This window comes from Dendronephthya gigantea, unplaced genomic scaffold (genome assembly GCF_004324835.1).
Source record: "Dendronephthya gigantea isolate DGI-Jeju-01 unplaced genomic scaffold, DenGig_1.0 000006F, whole genome shotgun sequence".
Taxonomy (NCBI): Eukaryota; Metazoa; Cnidaria; class Anthozoa; order Malacalcyonacea; family Nephtheidae; genus Dendronephthya; species Dendronephthya gigantea.
Window position 1 is genome coordinate 899,854 of NW_021163016.1, and position 14,603 is coordinate 914,456.

Genomic DNA, 14,603 nt, shown 5'->3' on the forward strand with positions numbered 1-14,603 from the left:
GCTGCTAGCTATGTAGCAAACACCCCTGATTGTATTGTCGTCGAAACTCCGACAGTGAACATAAAATATGGCGTAGACACAGCAAGCAGTTAACCAGATTCCAGAAATGGCCAGGAACACTCGTCGACGTGTTACACTCAGAGGATATTTCAGAGGTTTCACGATATATAAATAACGATCAACAGTAATTGCGAGAATTGTTGCCACTGAAGGAAGCACCAAAGACCAGATCGTGGAACGACTTAACTTACAAAACAAGTCCTGGTCACTCTCAATGTTTAATAAAGTCTTAATAATCTCGATGATCCATAGTGGATAAAATGTTAAACACACGAGAAGATCCGCTAATGCCAAGTTTGCTATCAAGTAAGATGTCGCTGTCTTTTCTTTACACAACAAAATTGTGTATATTATAACTGTGACATTTCCCAATACTCCAATAATCATCGCGATAAATTTGAAGGCAATTGAAAAGATGAGAACACTGCTAGCAACTGGAACGAGAATTGTGCTGTTTGTCATTTTTGTGCCTTTTTGGCGTTGTATATAACTGAATGACGGCAGAGTTTAGCAAAATTGTGTTACTTTGAAGTTCGAATATCCACCTGTGTGTTGAAAGACATTTATCATTTGATAACAAATATGATGGATTATCGAAATTATCATATGAATAACGGCATGAGTACTTCAGGGGGGGTTATTACTTATAAGAATATTTAAAACACGAGAAGGAGCGTTTTATCATGTTTAATAAAACGCTTGTTCGAGTGATTTAAATTACTTCAAAAACGCAGCATTGTTATTGAGCAATGAAATGCTAATTGGGATGAAACATTGTATAAAGAATACCAATGATCGTGGCAAATGATATAATGTGCCATCCTAATTAGTATTCATGGTACTTTACCACATATAAAGCTAACACATGTGACTTCTTAGGGTTGATTTATTGGGTAAAATGATTATGAATTATTAATGAGTTTTTGAATAATATGAATAATTGTTTGAACTATATTGAATAATTTAAATTATTTTTCTCCTCAGTGTGTTTGAGAAAATGGTTTAAACCATTGCCCTGGTAGTTTAAATTATTTAATTCCAGTTTACCATATACAACAGCTTAGCGCTGCCGACGAACCCGTCTAAAAAGCTAAAAGAAAATAGTTCGTGTGATATAATTCATGTGTACATTTTGTAAATAATAGACACTTTAAAGATTGACGTTTACGATGAATTGCAAACGCCAAACTAAAATTCGTATTCGTCATTCAACAATTAACTGTCTCGATTTTGGGAAATATAATCTTGACCATAAAAATTGAAGCATGAACTGTAAACTAAGGCTAACTGTCGAAAACCTGTAGCGTTTACTTTTATATGTGATTCAAGGTTTGCCGCTTCTGGGCACCGGTTTGCCGTTAATGTCAATCTTAAGGTCTCTAATAACACGTCGGGTAAACACATTAACACAAGACGAACCGCGGTCTGGAAGCCTAATCCGAATAGTCCTTACAGCTGTAAAGATGCCCTTTGAAAACATTACAGCTTAAACTCTGAGCTCAAAAAAAAGGATTATTACCTGCCTGCACATTCAGAATGGCATTAATATCTAATGAGGCCAGTTTTAAAATTATGTATAATGTATATTGATCGCATGAAGACTGTCATTTAGTCGTTTCGTTTCATCTTACACCGCTGTTTATATAAAAATGCTCTCTCATATTTACAAGCATTTGCGAATATTCGTCAAAAGGCATAATCAAAAACGAAAATTTAAGGCAACAGAAACAGCGTTATAAAAGATATATCTAAAAAAGACTTATCTTAAAAAATATCTTATCATCATGCAGATGTATCTTGCATCTTACAGTTAAGTCCTCAAAATTTAAAAACGAAGAGAAGAATAAGGATAAGAAGAAAGTACACAAAGAATCTTGTGCTTCCCAATAAACCAATCCTTGTAATCTCAGTTTCATCCCACTCTTTTCCGCAGACGCTTTTGTGTGAAGGCTGCTTTCCAGTGTCGCGATTTTTACACGCACGTAAAAGTTTAAATAATTTTAAATTTTTGTTATTTAACATCTAGGTCAACAAATGCATACTAATTATACACTACACACTCAATTGATAAGATGGGTTATTGGAGCTGATGAAATGTGTTTTTTTATACCTGGTTACTGAACCAATATTTTAGCAAAGGGAAGGTAATTCCAGTAATAAGAGGCAAAAAGTAATGAATTTTGCTCTTGATCGTCTTGATGTTGGGCAGTGGGTTCATATTTTTCCAGACGGACATCTTAATACTGAGTTGTCAAACGAAGTTGGACATGTCAAACTAAGTTCTTTCGATTTAACTATAAGGATTTACAGTTTTACATGCGAATGAAAAACGCTTAAGGCGGAATTTTGCGCGCGAAGCAGAATTTTTCATTGTCTGCGCGCTTTCAAGCAGAACCAAAAAGAGAAAAAAAAGGAAAAGTCCGTTCCGCGCGCAAAATTCTGCCTAGTGAAAAGTGACTAGCAACAGCAGTTAGAGTCTAGAATTTTAAAAAGAATATGTTCATAAGCTTTTCTGTATTTCATATGCCTCATTCCGTAGATGAAAGCGTTCACGATCGAGTTTACGCCATAAAACTCGTAGTTACCAACCACGAACCAAATCTGCCAACAGACATCACTACAAGAGTAGTATATCACATTCCCGATAACTGTTGGTAAAAAGCAACAGATCACCAACACTATAATAACAATGGAAAATGTTTTCGCTTCTGCAAATGCCTGAAATAGTCGAAGTACAGCTCTCATACTGCCTGAATGTTCGTTGTGGTTGTTGATGCCTGCGATTCTTCGGCGTTGTTTTTGAGACACTCTTAAAATTTGGAAATTCAAAACGAATGTTAAAGTAACAGGAATATAGAGAAGAAGGACTTGTGTAGAGTAATAGATACTGTCCGTCATGTAGCAAACACTTCTAATTCTATTGTCAAAGCTCCGATACTGGTGATAGTGAACATAAAATACAGCATAAACACAACAAGCCGTTAACCAGATTCCAGAAATGATCAGAAACACTCGTATACGTGTCACAATCAGAGGATATTTCAGAGGTTTCACGATATATAAATAACGATCAACAGTAATTGCGAGAATTGTAGCCACTGAAGCAAACAGCAATGATGCGATCGTAGAACGACTTAACTTACAAAACAGGTCCTGATCACTCTCAATGTTTAATATAGTCTGAATAAACTCGATGATCCATAGTGGATAAAATGTTAAACACACGAGAAGATCCGCTAATGCCAAGTTTGCTACCAAGTAGGATGTCGCTGTCTTTTCCTTACACAACAAAATTGTGTATATTATAACTGTGACATTTCCCAATACTCCAATAATCATCGCGATAATTTTGAAAGCAACTGAAAAGATGAGAACACTGCTGGCAGCTTGAACGATAACTGTGCTATTTGTCATTTTTCAGTTCGCCGCAAATTCGAGCATGTGGTAGATAGTTACAAATAAATTTTGTGTATTGGAGATTGTCTTTCAGAGACTCCACCCCTTCCAGACAGATTTTAAGTGAATATATAATAAATTTCTATTAATTGGAATAGCTTATAGAGCGAAATTGTTGTTCAATGCCGGCGTTGATTAAATACTCGACCCTTGTTAAATACATTCGACAATTTTGATTGAATAGGACGCAGTTGATTACAGTTTTAATATTTCTGCTACGATTAAAATGTATTTTAACTTCCAAGGGAACAGGATTTATTATTGAGATTATTAATTATGCATGCTGTTTGCCAATATTAAAAAGAACTAGAAATTTTTCATCACAGAGAAAATAGCTACTTGTTAAGAAAAAGACAAGCTAGCTTTTATGTGTGAACCCTGTACACAACTCTGTGTAAGGGTGGATTTCCATGTACGGAGAGATAATTCGCTGGCGAAATATTTGCATATTTTCTTTGGAATTAAGAACTGTAATGTTGACCCAATTTATTTATGCAGTTAAAATTCTAAAGAAAATATGCAAATATTTCGCTGGCGAATTATTTTTCTCCAAGTGGACATCCAGCCTAAGAAAAATGTTTTTGAAATAGGTGCATGAATATTAATTTTCTTTCCCTTTTTGTAAACGCAAAAATTTTAAAGCTAATATTGGAATTTGTGAAGAATGGCAAATCCGCACGAGAAATTGATCGATTTCTGGAAGGCCTAGTTTAGACGTCGCACTTTGGTCGCGTCGAACGCAATTAAAACAATAGAAATGAGACGATAAACCTCATTAAACTTCATTATCATTTCATTATCTATTATTTTAATTGCATTCGACGCGACCAAAGTGCAAAGTATAACTTAGGCTTAAAAATGCCGAAATCCCCTTTCCGCATAGGGCTGTTTTCACTTCAACTGTACCGCACTACTTAATATTAGTGGTTTGTTTATGGAAATTGTCACAAATCCATTAATTGTAGATTATTTCTTGTTGAATAGAATAGGCAACTTTATTAAATCGGCCGTAATAAGGTGATTAAAACTGACTCCTTCTTAATTGCAAATTTTCCTCGTTCTTATCAGTGGCTGATCTAAAAAGTAAATTTCCTCATGTCCAACTGGATGCAGTTAGTTACAGCTTTATTATCTTTCCTACGATAAGAATACATTTTATTTTTCATAAGGGAACATGATTTACGCTTGAGGTCTACGCTTTAGAATTATTAATCAGGCCCTAAAACTAGCGCGAGAATTGGGGGTGTTATATTCATATGTTCTCTTCTGTGCGGATTTCTTCTGAAGCACATATAAGTACACAAAAGAGACCAGGCATTTATTATATATACAGTGTGAAAGGCGAAATAACATGTGCGCGATTACTTATGATAATATGGCGTTTGATTCACCAATCAGGAAGCAGATATGCGCGTGAATTCTGGCGGTAAAAAAATGTAAATAAATTGCGATCACGGTTGCGAGTGCAATGGAACAAAATGTATAGTACAATTGCACTCTGGAGAGTGCAATGAACGCATTCTATTGCACTCTTGGGAAATGGGACTTTTTATTCAATATCCCGTGATCGTCATCAACCAATTAAACGATCTAAATTTAATGGGGTATTAATAATTTTAAAATATATGTTCGTGATGATCAGATAAGAAACATTACAGTTCGCTATGGTTTGACTGTTGTAAATTTAATTACTCTATAAATTTGGGTACCTAAATTTGGGTAATAAAGCTCTGTTGGGTTCACCAGTCACATTTGACAAAGATGGTAAATAAAAAAATAAATAGATTATACATTGTGATTTGTCTAGTACCCATAACTTTGAAAATGTTCTTTCAGAATTGAATCATTATAATTCATGCGTTTATTAGTACTAGAGAAATTTACAATAATCGATAATGCATTAAAACTAAGTATAACAGTTCTACAGACTATTTTGCAAAAACAACTAAAGGTGGTCCAATACAAAAAGATCATGATTTATTCCGCTTAAAAATTTCAAAGGATGCAAACTTAAATGTATCCCCATAGGTAGCCCAATGCGCTGCATTACCTACGTCACTTGGGTCACGTATATAGTATATAATAACATAAGGTTGGCAAGAATATTTTATTTTCAATATACATCGTTTAAATATGATCAAAATATTAACATCTATTCTATAAAATACGCCAAAAAAATAACAGCCCCTAAGTGTAGGGTAGTTTTACTAAATTTGTACGTCGTTTTTTTGCAATGAAACGCGATTAAAAAATGAAAATATGCCAAAAGTTTGTTGAAATTTGCCGTGTCCCGATGCGGGATGCCTGTTGCCGTGCAAAAACATCAATTTGAAAACTCGTATACGCGATCCTATTGGTCATCACAAAACGGTCAAAGCTGCATGACCAATAGGATCGCGTATACGAGTTTTCAAATTGATGTTTTTGCACGGCAACAGGCATCCCGCATCGGGACACGGCAAATTTCAACAAACTTTTGGCATATTTTCATTTTTTAATCGCGTTTCATTGCAAAAAAACGACGTACAAATTTAGTAAAACTACCCTACACTTAGGGGCTGTTATTTTTTTGGCGTATTTTAAAGAATAGATGTTAATATTTTGATCATATTTAAACGATGTATATTGAAAATAAAATATTCTTGCCAACCTTATGTTATTATATACTATATACGTGACCCAAGTGACGTACGTAATGCAGCGCATTGGGCTACCTATGGTATCCCTGAGCGATCCTGAATTTTTTTTAAAAAAAATGCATATAACGCGCGAATTAAACAAAAAGTTTTACTAATTAGGGTTTTACCCTGAGAAAGCGGTAGAGGTTTGATTCTCTTATTCTATTGTTTTAGTGTTCTATTGTATTTTCTCTATAATTCATGAATATATGCAAAACTTCTTTTATCACTTTTCTTAGCAAACTAAAATTCTCATTCCCATTAATTTCGAGCAAGATATCTCAGAAAGTAATAAAGCTAACTTCATAAAACTTTCATCGTTGACTCTAAAGACAATTGGCTCCGAGGTGAACTAAAAGTATTCCGTTCAGTCTAAGTGAAATAGCGACTGTATATTTCAGATATATCGTAGAAGTTTTATATTTATAGCCTGTAACCCGTTTAATACTAGACATGTTCTATTTATCCTAGTTCAGCCCCGAGGCAAAAATATTTTAGAACTAAAAATAAAGCCAATTCCGTTCTAGATTTAAAATCTAGTTAGTTATCGTGTTTACAAAACTCGTCTATTTTCCACCATTGGGTGTGCCGGGTCTGGGTAACTAGAGTAATTGAGGATTCCTACAAGTCTTTTTTCACTTAGAGCAACTTGGCTTGCAATATGGCATGAAAAGATTTTTATATTTTTCAAAATTCACCAAATTTTTTTTGGTATTAGACCACCTTAACTAGACTACTCGCTAATGTTAGTCAGTTCCATTTAGACAAATTATTCGTTGTGATGGACGCAGTCCTCCAACTTCGACTGCCACGAAGGCACGAACACACACCACGCGAGCTCTAAGCAAAGCTAATTCAGAATTGAATTTATTTGTTTCTGAAAGTAAAAAATTCGCTTCGCGTTAGCGAATCGCGTCCAGTGTGCGTGGGTCTTAAACGGGCCTTAACTAGCAACAACAAGTACACTCTGCAGTTTTGAGAAGAATTTGTCCATACGCTTTTCTGTATTTGATATGCCTCATTCCGTAGATGAAAGCATTCACGATCGAGTTTATTCCATAAAGTTCGTACTGAACAACCACGTACCAAATTTGTTCGCAGGAAATACTGCATGATTCGTATAACACGCTCCCGATAACTGTCGGTAGAAAGCAACACATCGCCAACACTGTAATAACAATAGAAAATGTTTTCACTTCTGCAAACGCTTGAAATAGACGAAGTACAACTCTCATACTGCGTGAATGTTCGTGGTGGTTGCTGATGCCTGCGACCATGGATTCATCAAAGATTCGTTTGCGTTGTTTTCGAGACACATTTAAAATTCGGAAATTGAGAAAGAAAGTTAAAGTGAGGGGGAAATAGAGTAGAAGGACTTGCGTAGAGTAATACACGCTGTCAGCTATGTAGCAAAGACTTCTGATTCTATTGTCAAAGCTCCGATACTGGTGATAGTGAACATAAAATATGGCATAAACACAACAAGCAGTTAACCAGATTCCAGAAATGGCCAAGAACACTCGTCGACGTGTCACAATCTGAGGATATTTCATAGGTTTTACGATATATAAATAACGATCAACAGTAATTGCGAGAATTGTAGCCACTGAAGCAAACAGCAATGACTTGTTCGTAGAACGACTTAACTTACAAAACAAGTCCTGATCACTCTCAATGTTTAATATAGTCTGAATGAACTCGATGATCCATAGTGGATAAAATGTTAAACACACGAGAAGATCCGCTAATGCCAAGTTTGCTATCAAGTAAGTTGTCGCTGTCTTTTCTTTACACAACAGAATTGTGTATATTATAACTGTGACATTTCCCAATACTCCAATAATCATCGCGATAAATTTGAAAGCAACTGAATAGATAAGAACACTGCTGGCAACTTGAAGGAGAATTGTGCTGTTAGTCATTTTTGTGCTTTTTTGGCGTTGTATGTCAGTGAATGACGGCCGAGTTTAGGAAAATTGTGTTACTTTGAACTTTGAAGTTTGAATATGCATGCAGCTGTGCGTTGAAGGACAAATCGCAACAAAAACGACGGATTCCAAATTTTTGCAATACAGAAATTATCATATGAATAACGGCCAAGTACTTCAGGTGTTTATTAACTAAATATATTGAATAATTTATAATTAAATCTATCTTCAGAGTGTTTAAAAAAGGTTTAAACCATTGACGTGGTATAGCTTAAACGATTAAGTTTCACTTTATCATAAGACAGCTTAGAGCAACCGACGAACCGGTCCAAAAAGCTAAAAGGAAATAGTTCGTGTGATAATTCATCTGTACAATGTGTAAATAATAGGCACTTTAAGATTGACATTTACCACGAACCGCTTACAGCAAACGGCAAACTAAAATTCGTATTCGTTATTCAACAATTAACTGTCTCGATGTTGTGAAATGTAATCTTGAACATAAAAATTTGAAGCATGAACTGTGAACTAAGGCTAACTGTCGAAAATCTGCAGCGTTTATACTTTTAAATGTCCTGTATGGTTTGCCGTATCTGGGTGCCGGTTTGTCGTTAACGTCAATCTTAAGGTCTCTAATAATACGTCGGGTAAACACAAGACGAAACGCGGTCTGGAAGCCTAATCCGAATAGTCCTTACAGCTGTAAAGATGCCCTTTGAAAACATTGCAGCTTAAACTCTGAGCCCGCAAAAAGTAATCGATTATTACCTGCATGCACATTCAGAATGGCATTAATATCTAATGAAGCCAGTTTTAAAATTATGTATATGCATGTATATTGCGTGATCGCATGAAGACTGTCATGTAGTCGTTTAGTTTCATCTTACACCGCTGTTTATATAAAATTGCTCTGTCATATTTACAAGCATTTGCGAATATTCGTCATACGGTTTCATGAAAAACGAAAATTTACGGCAACAGAAACAGCGTTATAAAACAAAATATTCCGCTCTGCGAGCAAAATTCTGCCTAGTGTAAAATGTGACTTGCAACAACAGTTAGAGTCTAGAATTTTAAAAAGAATAAGTTCATAAGCTTTTCTGTATTTGATATGCCTCATCCCGTAGATGAAAGCGTTCACGATCGAGTTTATGCCATATAACTCGTAGTTACCAACCACGAACCAAATCTGCCAACAGACATCACTACAAGAGTAGTATATCACATTCCCGATAACTGTTGGTAAAAAGCAACAGATCACCAACACTATAATAACAATGGAAAATGTTTTCGCTTCTGCAAATGCCTGAAATAGTCGAAGTACAGCTCTCATACTGCCTGAATGTTCGTTGTGGTTGTTGATGCCTGCGATTCTTCGGCGTTGTTTTTGAGACACTCTTAAAATTTGGAAATTCAAAACGAAAGTTAAAGTAACAGGAATATAGAGAAGAAGGACTTGTGTAGAGTAATAGATACTGTCCGCATGTAGCAAACACTTCTGATTCTATTGTCAAAGCTCCGATACTGGTGATAGTGAACATAAAATACAGCATAAACACAACAAGCCGTTAACCAGATTCCAGAAATGATCAGAAACACTCGTATACGTGTCACAATCAGAGGATATTTCAGAGGTTTCACGATATATAAATAACGATCAACAGTAATTGCGAGAATTGTAGCCACTGAAGCAAACAGCAATGATGCGATCGTAGAACGACTTAACTTACAAAACAGGTCCTGATCACTCTCAATGTTTAATATAGTCTGAATAAACTCGATGATCCATAGTGGATAAAATGTTAAACACACGAGAAGATCCGCTAATGCCAAGTTTGCTATCAAGTAAGATGTCGCTGTCTTTTCTTTACACAACAAAATTGTGTATATTATAACCGTGACATTTCCCAGTACTCCAATATTCATCGCGATAAATTTGAAAACAACTGAAAGGATGAGAACACTGCTGGCAACTGGAACGAGAGTTAAGCTGTTAGTCATTTTTTGTTCTTTTATGCCATTTCATATACCAGTGATTGATGGAGTATGTTTATGTTACTTTGAGGTTTAAAGTCAACCGGTGTGTTAAAAGACAAATGACAACAAATATGAAAGGTTCTAAATTTTTGCAAGGAAAAAATTATCATATGAATAACGGCCTAAGTACTTCGAGGGGTTATATTAACTTTTATATGAAATAATTTGAATGACTTTCTCCTCGGAGTGTGCATGCATTTTCAAAAAAGCTCTAAAACCATTGATTTTTGAGCTGAAATAGTTGACGCCAAATGTTGAGCCGTATATGAAATTAAAGCCATTAAAAAGTTATATTCCGTGTAGAAATTTCGAGACTTTAGCTTAAAAGGGAATTATTTAAAAATATTTCAAAATTTCCCCCTTTTTTTGCCGGTTGGTATATATAGTTGCTTTTGTTTTTGTGAAATATTTTCTTTGTAGTTTAGATCTTGAAATTTCTACACTAAATATAACTTTTCAATAGCTTTAATTTGACACACAGCCAAATGTCTAGCGTTTCTGGCGTCAAGTATTTCGTCTCAAAACTCAGAAACACCAATTTGGCTCCAAGCTGAATGGGGATGTTTGTCAGAAGTTATCGTTCCAGTTTATAGAGTTCACTGAATCAAAGTTGTCTACTATAATGTCATGGACGTTGGGCGTTTTTGTAAGTTATGCGCATGCGTGAGTTTAAGACGAGTTAAAACTAGTAAGTAGCGAACGTTTAAAATGCATGCTTTTAATGCATGATTTTGTAAATTTCCCTAGTACTAATAATAAATTATTAATCAATCACTAGCGAACGCGTTTCAAGCGTCCGATTAGCTAAATTAAATTTTGGTTGGCGTCAGCATAACTGATATTTTGAATTATAAAACTTCTTCAAAAATATTTTTCATTTGGATGGTTTTGAAAATATAAAAAAAATTTCACTCGTAAAATTCATTAAAATATATAGAAAAAGATGCTTTCGGATAGAAAAACTTTATTTCAAATAGATGGTGAAAAATCTACGATTTTAAAGCATGTTTGGAGTGTTTTTGAACAGTTAAATGGGTGGATTTGGTATTTTAAAGCATGCAAGAATCTGTAAGTTTAACTAGTGGATCTATCAACAAACGTACAATACCTTTTTGAATTTATTCGTCAACTTCGTTAAAATGATTTTGATTAGGAAAGCATTTATTTTTAAAGGTGAATGTGTTTAAAAAGGAATTGAAATTTCGCAAAAAATTGTACTACAGTATCTAAAACTATTCGTAGCACAATCAATGAATTATGATTATAGTTGAATGTGATAGCTCGAGAGTCGACCTTATAATATTAGTTATAATTGATATAGGGTTTTACTAATACGATTTCGATAATTCAACAGGAACGTTTTGTTGTATATTGTTCATAACTTCTTTAGAGGAAACTTATTTACAAGAATGGGTTAGATATACAAATATATAGCGAATTTGTAAACCATCATAATTATGACCTGTATTAGGATTTTTTTTCAAAAAAGTGTGAGAATTATAAATTTCATCAAGAAAGGATTCGATCACAAGTGCTGCAAGAGATCGAGGTTTTAATTTTTCTCTTAAATTATCCATTTCCTTTCTCTTATTCGCTTATCTAAATATTGCGCAAATTGCTAGCTTAACTATGCCACCCTACTCCGTTTCAGCATCGCATGCTTCATGCATGCACGTAAAGTCGAGTTGGAAATTTCCAAAGAATAGCCATAAGAGTTAGACTCTTAAGCCTGCATGCCTGCAAGTATTTAGACGAAAGATATTGAAACCACTACCCCTGGCCTAAAGGAGCTATAAAGCTGAACACTTAAATACAAGTGAATGATGACGTTTGAGCTTCAACTCAAACGGTTTTTGTATTTATAGTATATGACACAGAATATATACCTTGTAAATTGAGAGCTTTATGTATATAGCTTGCTTCAACATTTATGTAAATGTTGATAGATATTATACGGTTGCGAAACAAATAGATTTTATGTTCGAGTGGCAAAAACAGTATCTCGCCAGTTGGCACAGTTCTGAATATTTTATGAACTAAATAATTAAACTTAGAGTGACAAAAATACACGCTGTTATAAAAGCGAATATTTTTTAAATTACAGCAGAAAAGTAGAGTAAATCTTACTTATCTAAAGTCGTTTGTATTTCCAACGTTAATTTCCTTTTATATGGGAACTATAAAGACCATTTGTGATTTGTATTGTCGAACGACATTAAGGAAAATGTCAGGAAATGTTTTAGACGTCATTGTTATGTCACTCGATCATATATAACGTGAGTTCTACGAGTGGTTTCGTTCCCAGGGGCCGGTTGTATTAAGCCCGTTTAGCTTAAACGGTGGTTAAGTTTAAAATGGAAAGCAAGTCTATCGTTTTATAGAACAACCGAACTAATTTTTTTTAACCTTAATACAAAGATACAGTTTACAACTACATATTCAGTGAATAATATTCAAGTTGACTCATTCAAGAGAGATGTAAGAGTGTTATCTCATTTTGACTTATCAATCGTTTAAGCTAAACGGGCTTGATACAACCGGCCTCAGTAAAATACCCCCGTCCAAAGTGTTAAATAAATTCCAAATACGCGTCGACGTGTCACGATAACACGTATCTACTTAGGTCACCGAAGTTTTTACCAAACTATATATTCACTAGCAACAATAATTACAGTCTAGAATTTTAAAAAGAATTTGCAAAAAAGCTTTTCTGTATTTGATATGCCTCATTCCGTAGATGAAAGCATTCACGATCGAATTTATTCCATAAAACTCGAAGTGAACCAACGCAAACCAAACCTGCCGGCATGAATCACTACAAGTTTTGTACCAGGGGCGGATCTAGCGAATTTCCTGACCGATGCATCTTTCATGGATAATGTCAAAGGCCCCACCCACTAGCGGGCCGGAGACACCTATCCCGGGAAATTTTAAGCCTAGGAATGCGAGACTCGAAAACGCGATTCCCTGCATTTAATTTGGCTGACTAGTTTAATGACATTCAAACATAGAAACCAACTCATGCATTCAAAGATTCATGACAAAACTACGTCCTTTAAACATAAAGAGGTACTTCATAATACAATTTCAGGAGTTCATTTTAGAATCTTGCATAAACTGCAGTTTAGACATTGTAAAATCTTGAATTAAATCGGTGTTTGCAAAAGTAGTTGAAAGTCAATACTAATCAAAATATTCAAATAATTTTTTCCATAAAGCTCAGAGGAAATAGGGCCTTTAATAATTCAACAAGAGTTTCACTAATTTCATTATTCAAAAAAGTATTTGAAAAATTTGAAAAAATTGATGTTTTGAAATAAGAGAGAGTTATTGATCAATCTTAATAATGTTTATCAATATTTTTGTGAGTAGTACAAAGCAAGTTATTCAAATTTTAATTAAAAATATTGACAAAGTATTGTCTCCCTTTAGAAATAAAATATTTCCAAACGACTAGGAAGGAACCACTTTTTAGAGTTTGCAAAAGGCAAATATTCAAGTGTTTATGTCTTATTAATTGACTTTTTAGTTTTAGTCTGACAAACACTGATTGGGGCAGTGGGGCTAATTATGTTAAACTAATCAGCAAAGCTCATGTAAACAATCTTTCTAATATAGAAGATATGCCAAGACTATGTAGTATCCTGCCTGGCCAAATCTTAAAAGCAAGGTCCATCTATTTATAAATGAGGTTGTATGCATGCAATCCTAAAGTTTTGTTGTTCAAGAGTTACAACAGTGAATACATCAATGAGTAATAAAAATATTCCTCACAATCAATTACTAGTGTATACAGGCATTTAGGATTCCCATATTGTTGCAAAAGTTATATCATCCCAAATAACTTTTATATTATCCCAAGAATCTTAAAACTAAAGCAATGCAGTCATGTGACTTACAGCAATACTTGAGACTTGAGTTAATTTGAACTATATTAGGCAATTTAGTTATTTAGACTAGCTGTGATTCACCAGTCTTAGGAATTCACCAGTCTTAGGAATTCACCAGTCTTTGGTGACCAAAACAGCCATGAGCAACCATAGCTAGAAGTTAAGGAATTTACACTGTCTAATTACCTGTATGGTAATAGACCTTTGAGGTGCTTACGTCATGTCGGTCTCGAACAATGAATCGCAATGCAATCTGGGAAACAAGTGGGACAAAATTGTATAGACAGAAAACTGTGTGACGTAAGCACTTCAGAAGGCTATTGGTAATGACCTAAACTGGACATCATTGATCATTCATTCCTAATAATTTTTGTGGCTGTTGTGTAGCATTATTAAACAAGAAAACAACTTCATTGTAATACCTCAAACTTGTCGTATTATCTTGACATCAGCTACACAAGTTACCTTATTTCGCACGCATAGTAATGGTGTTAAGGTATAAATATTAAATTATAAACTGTGATTTACATCATTAATAAAATAATGTAAATCAC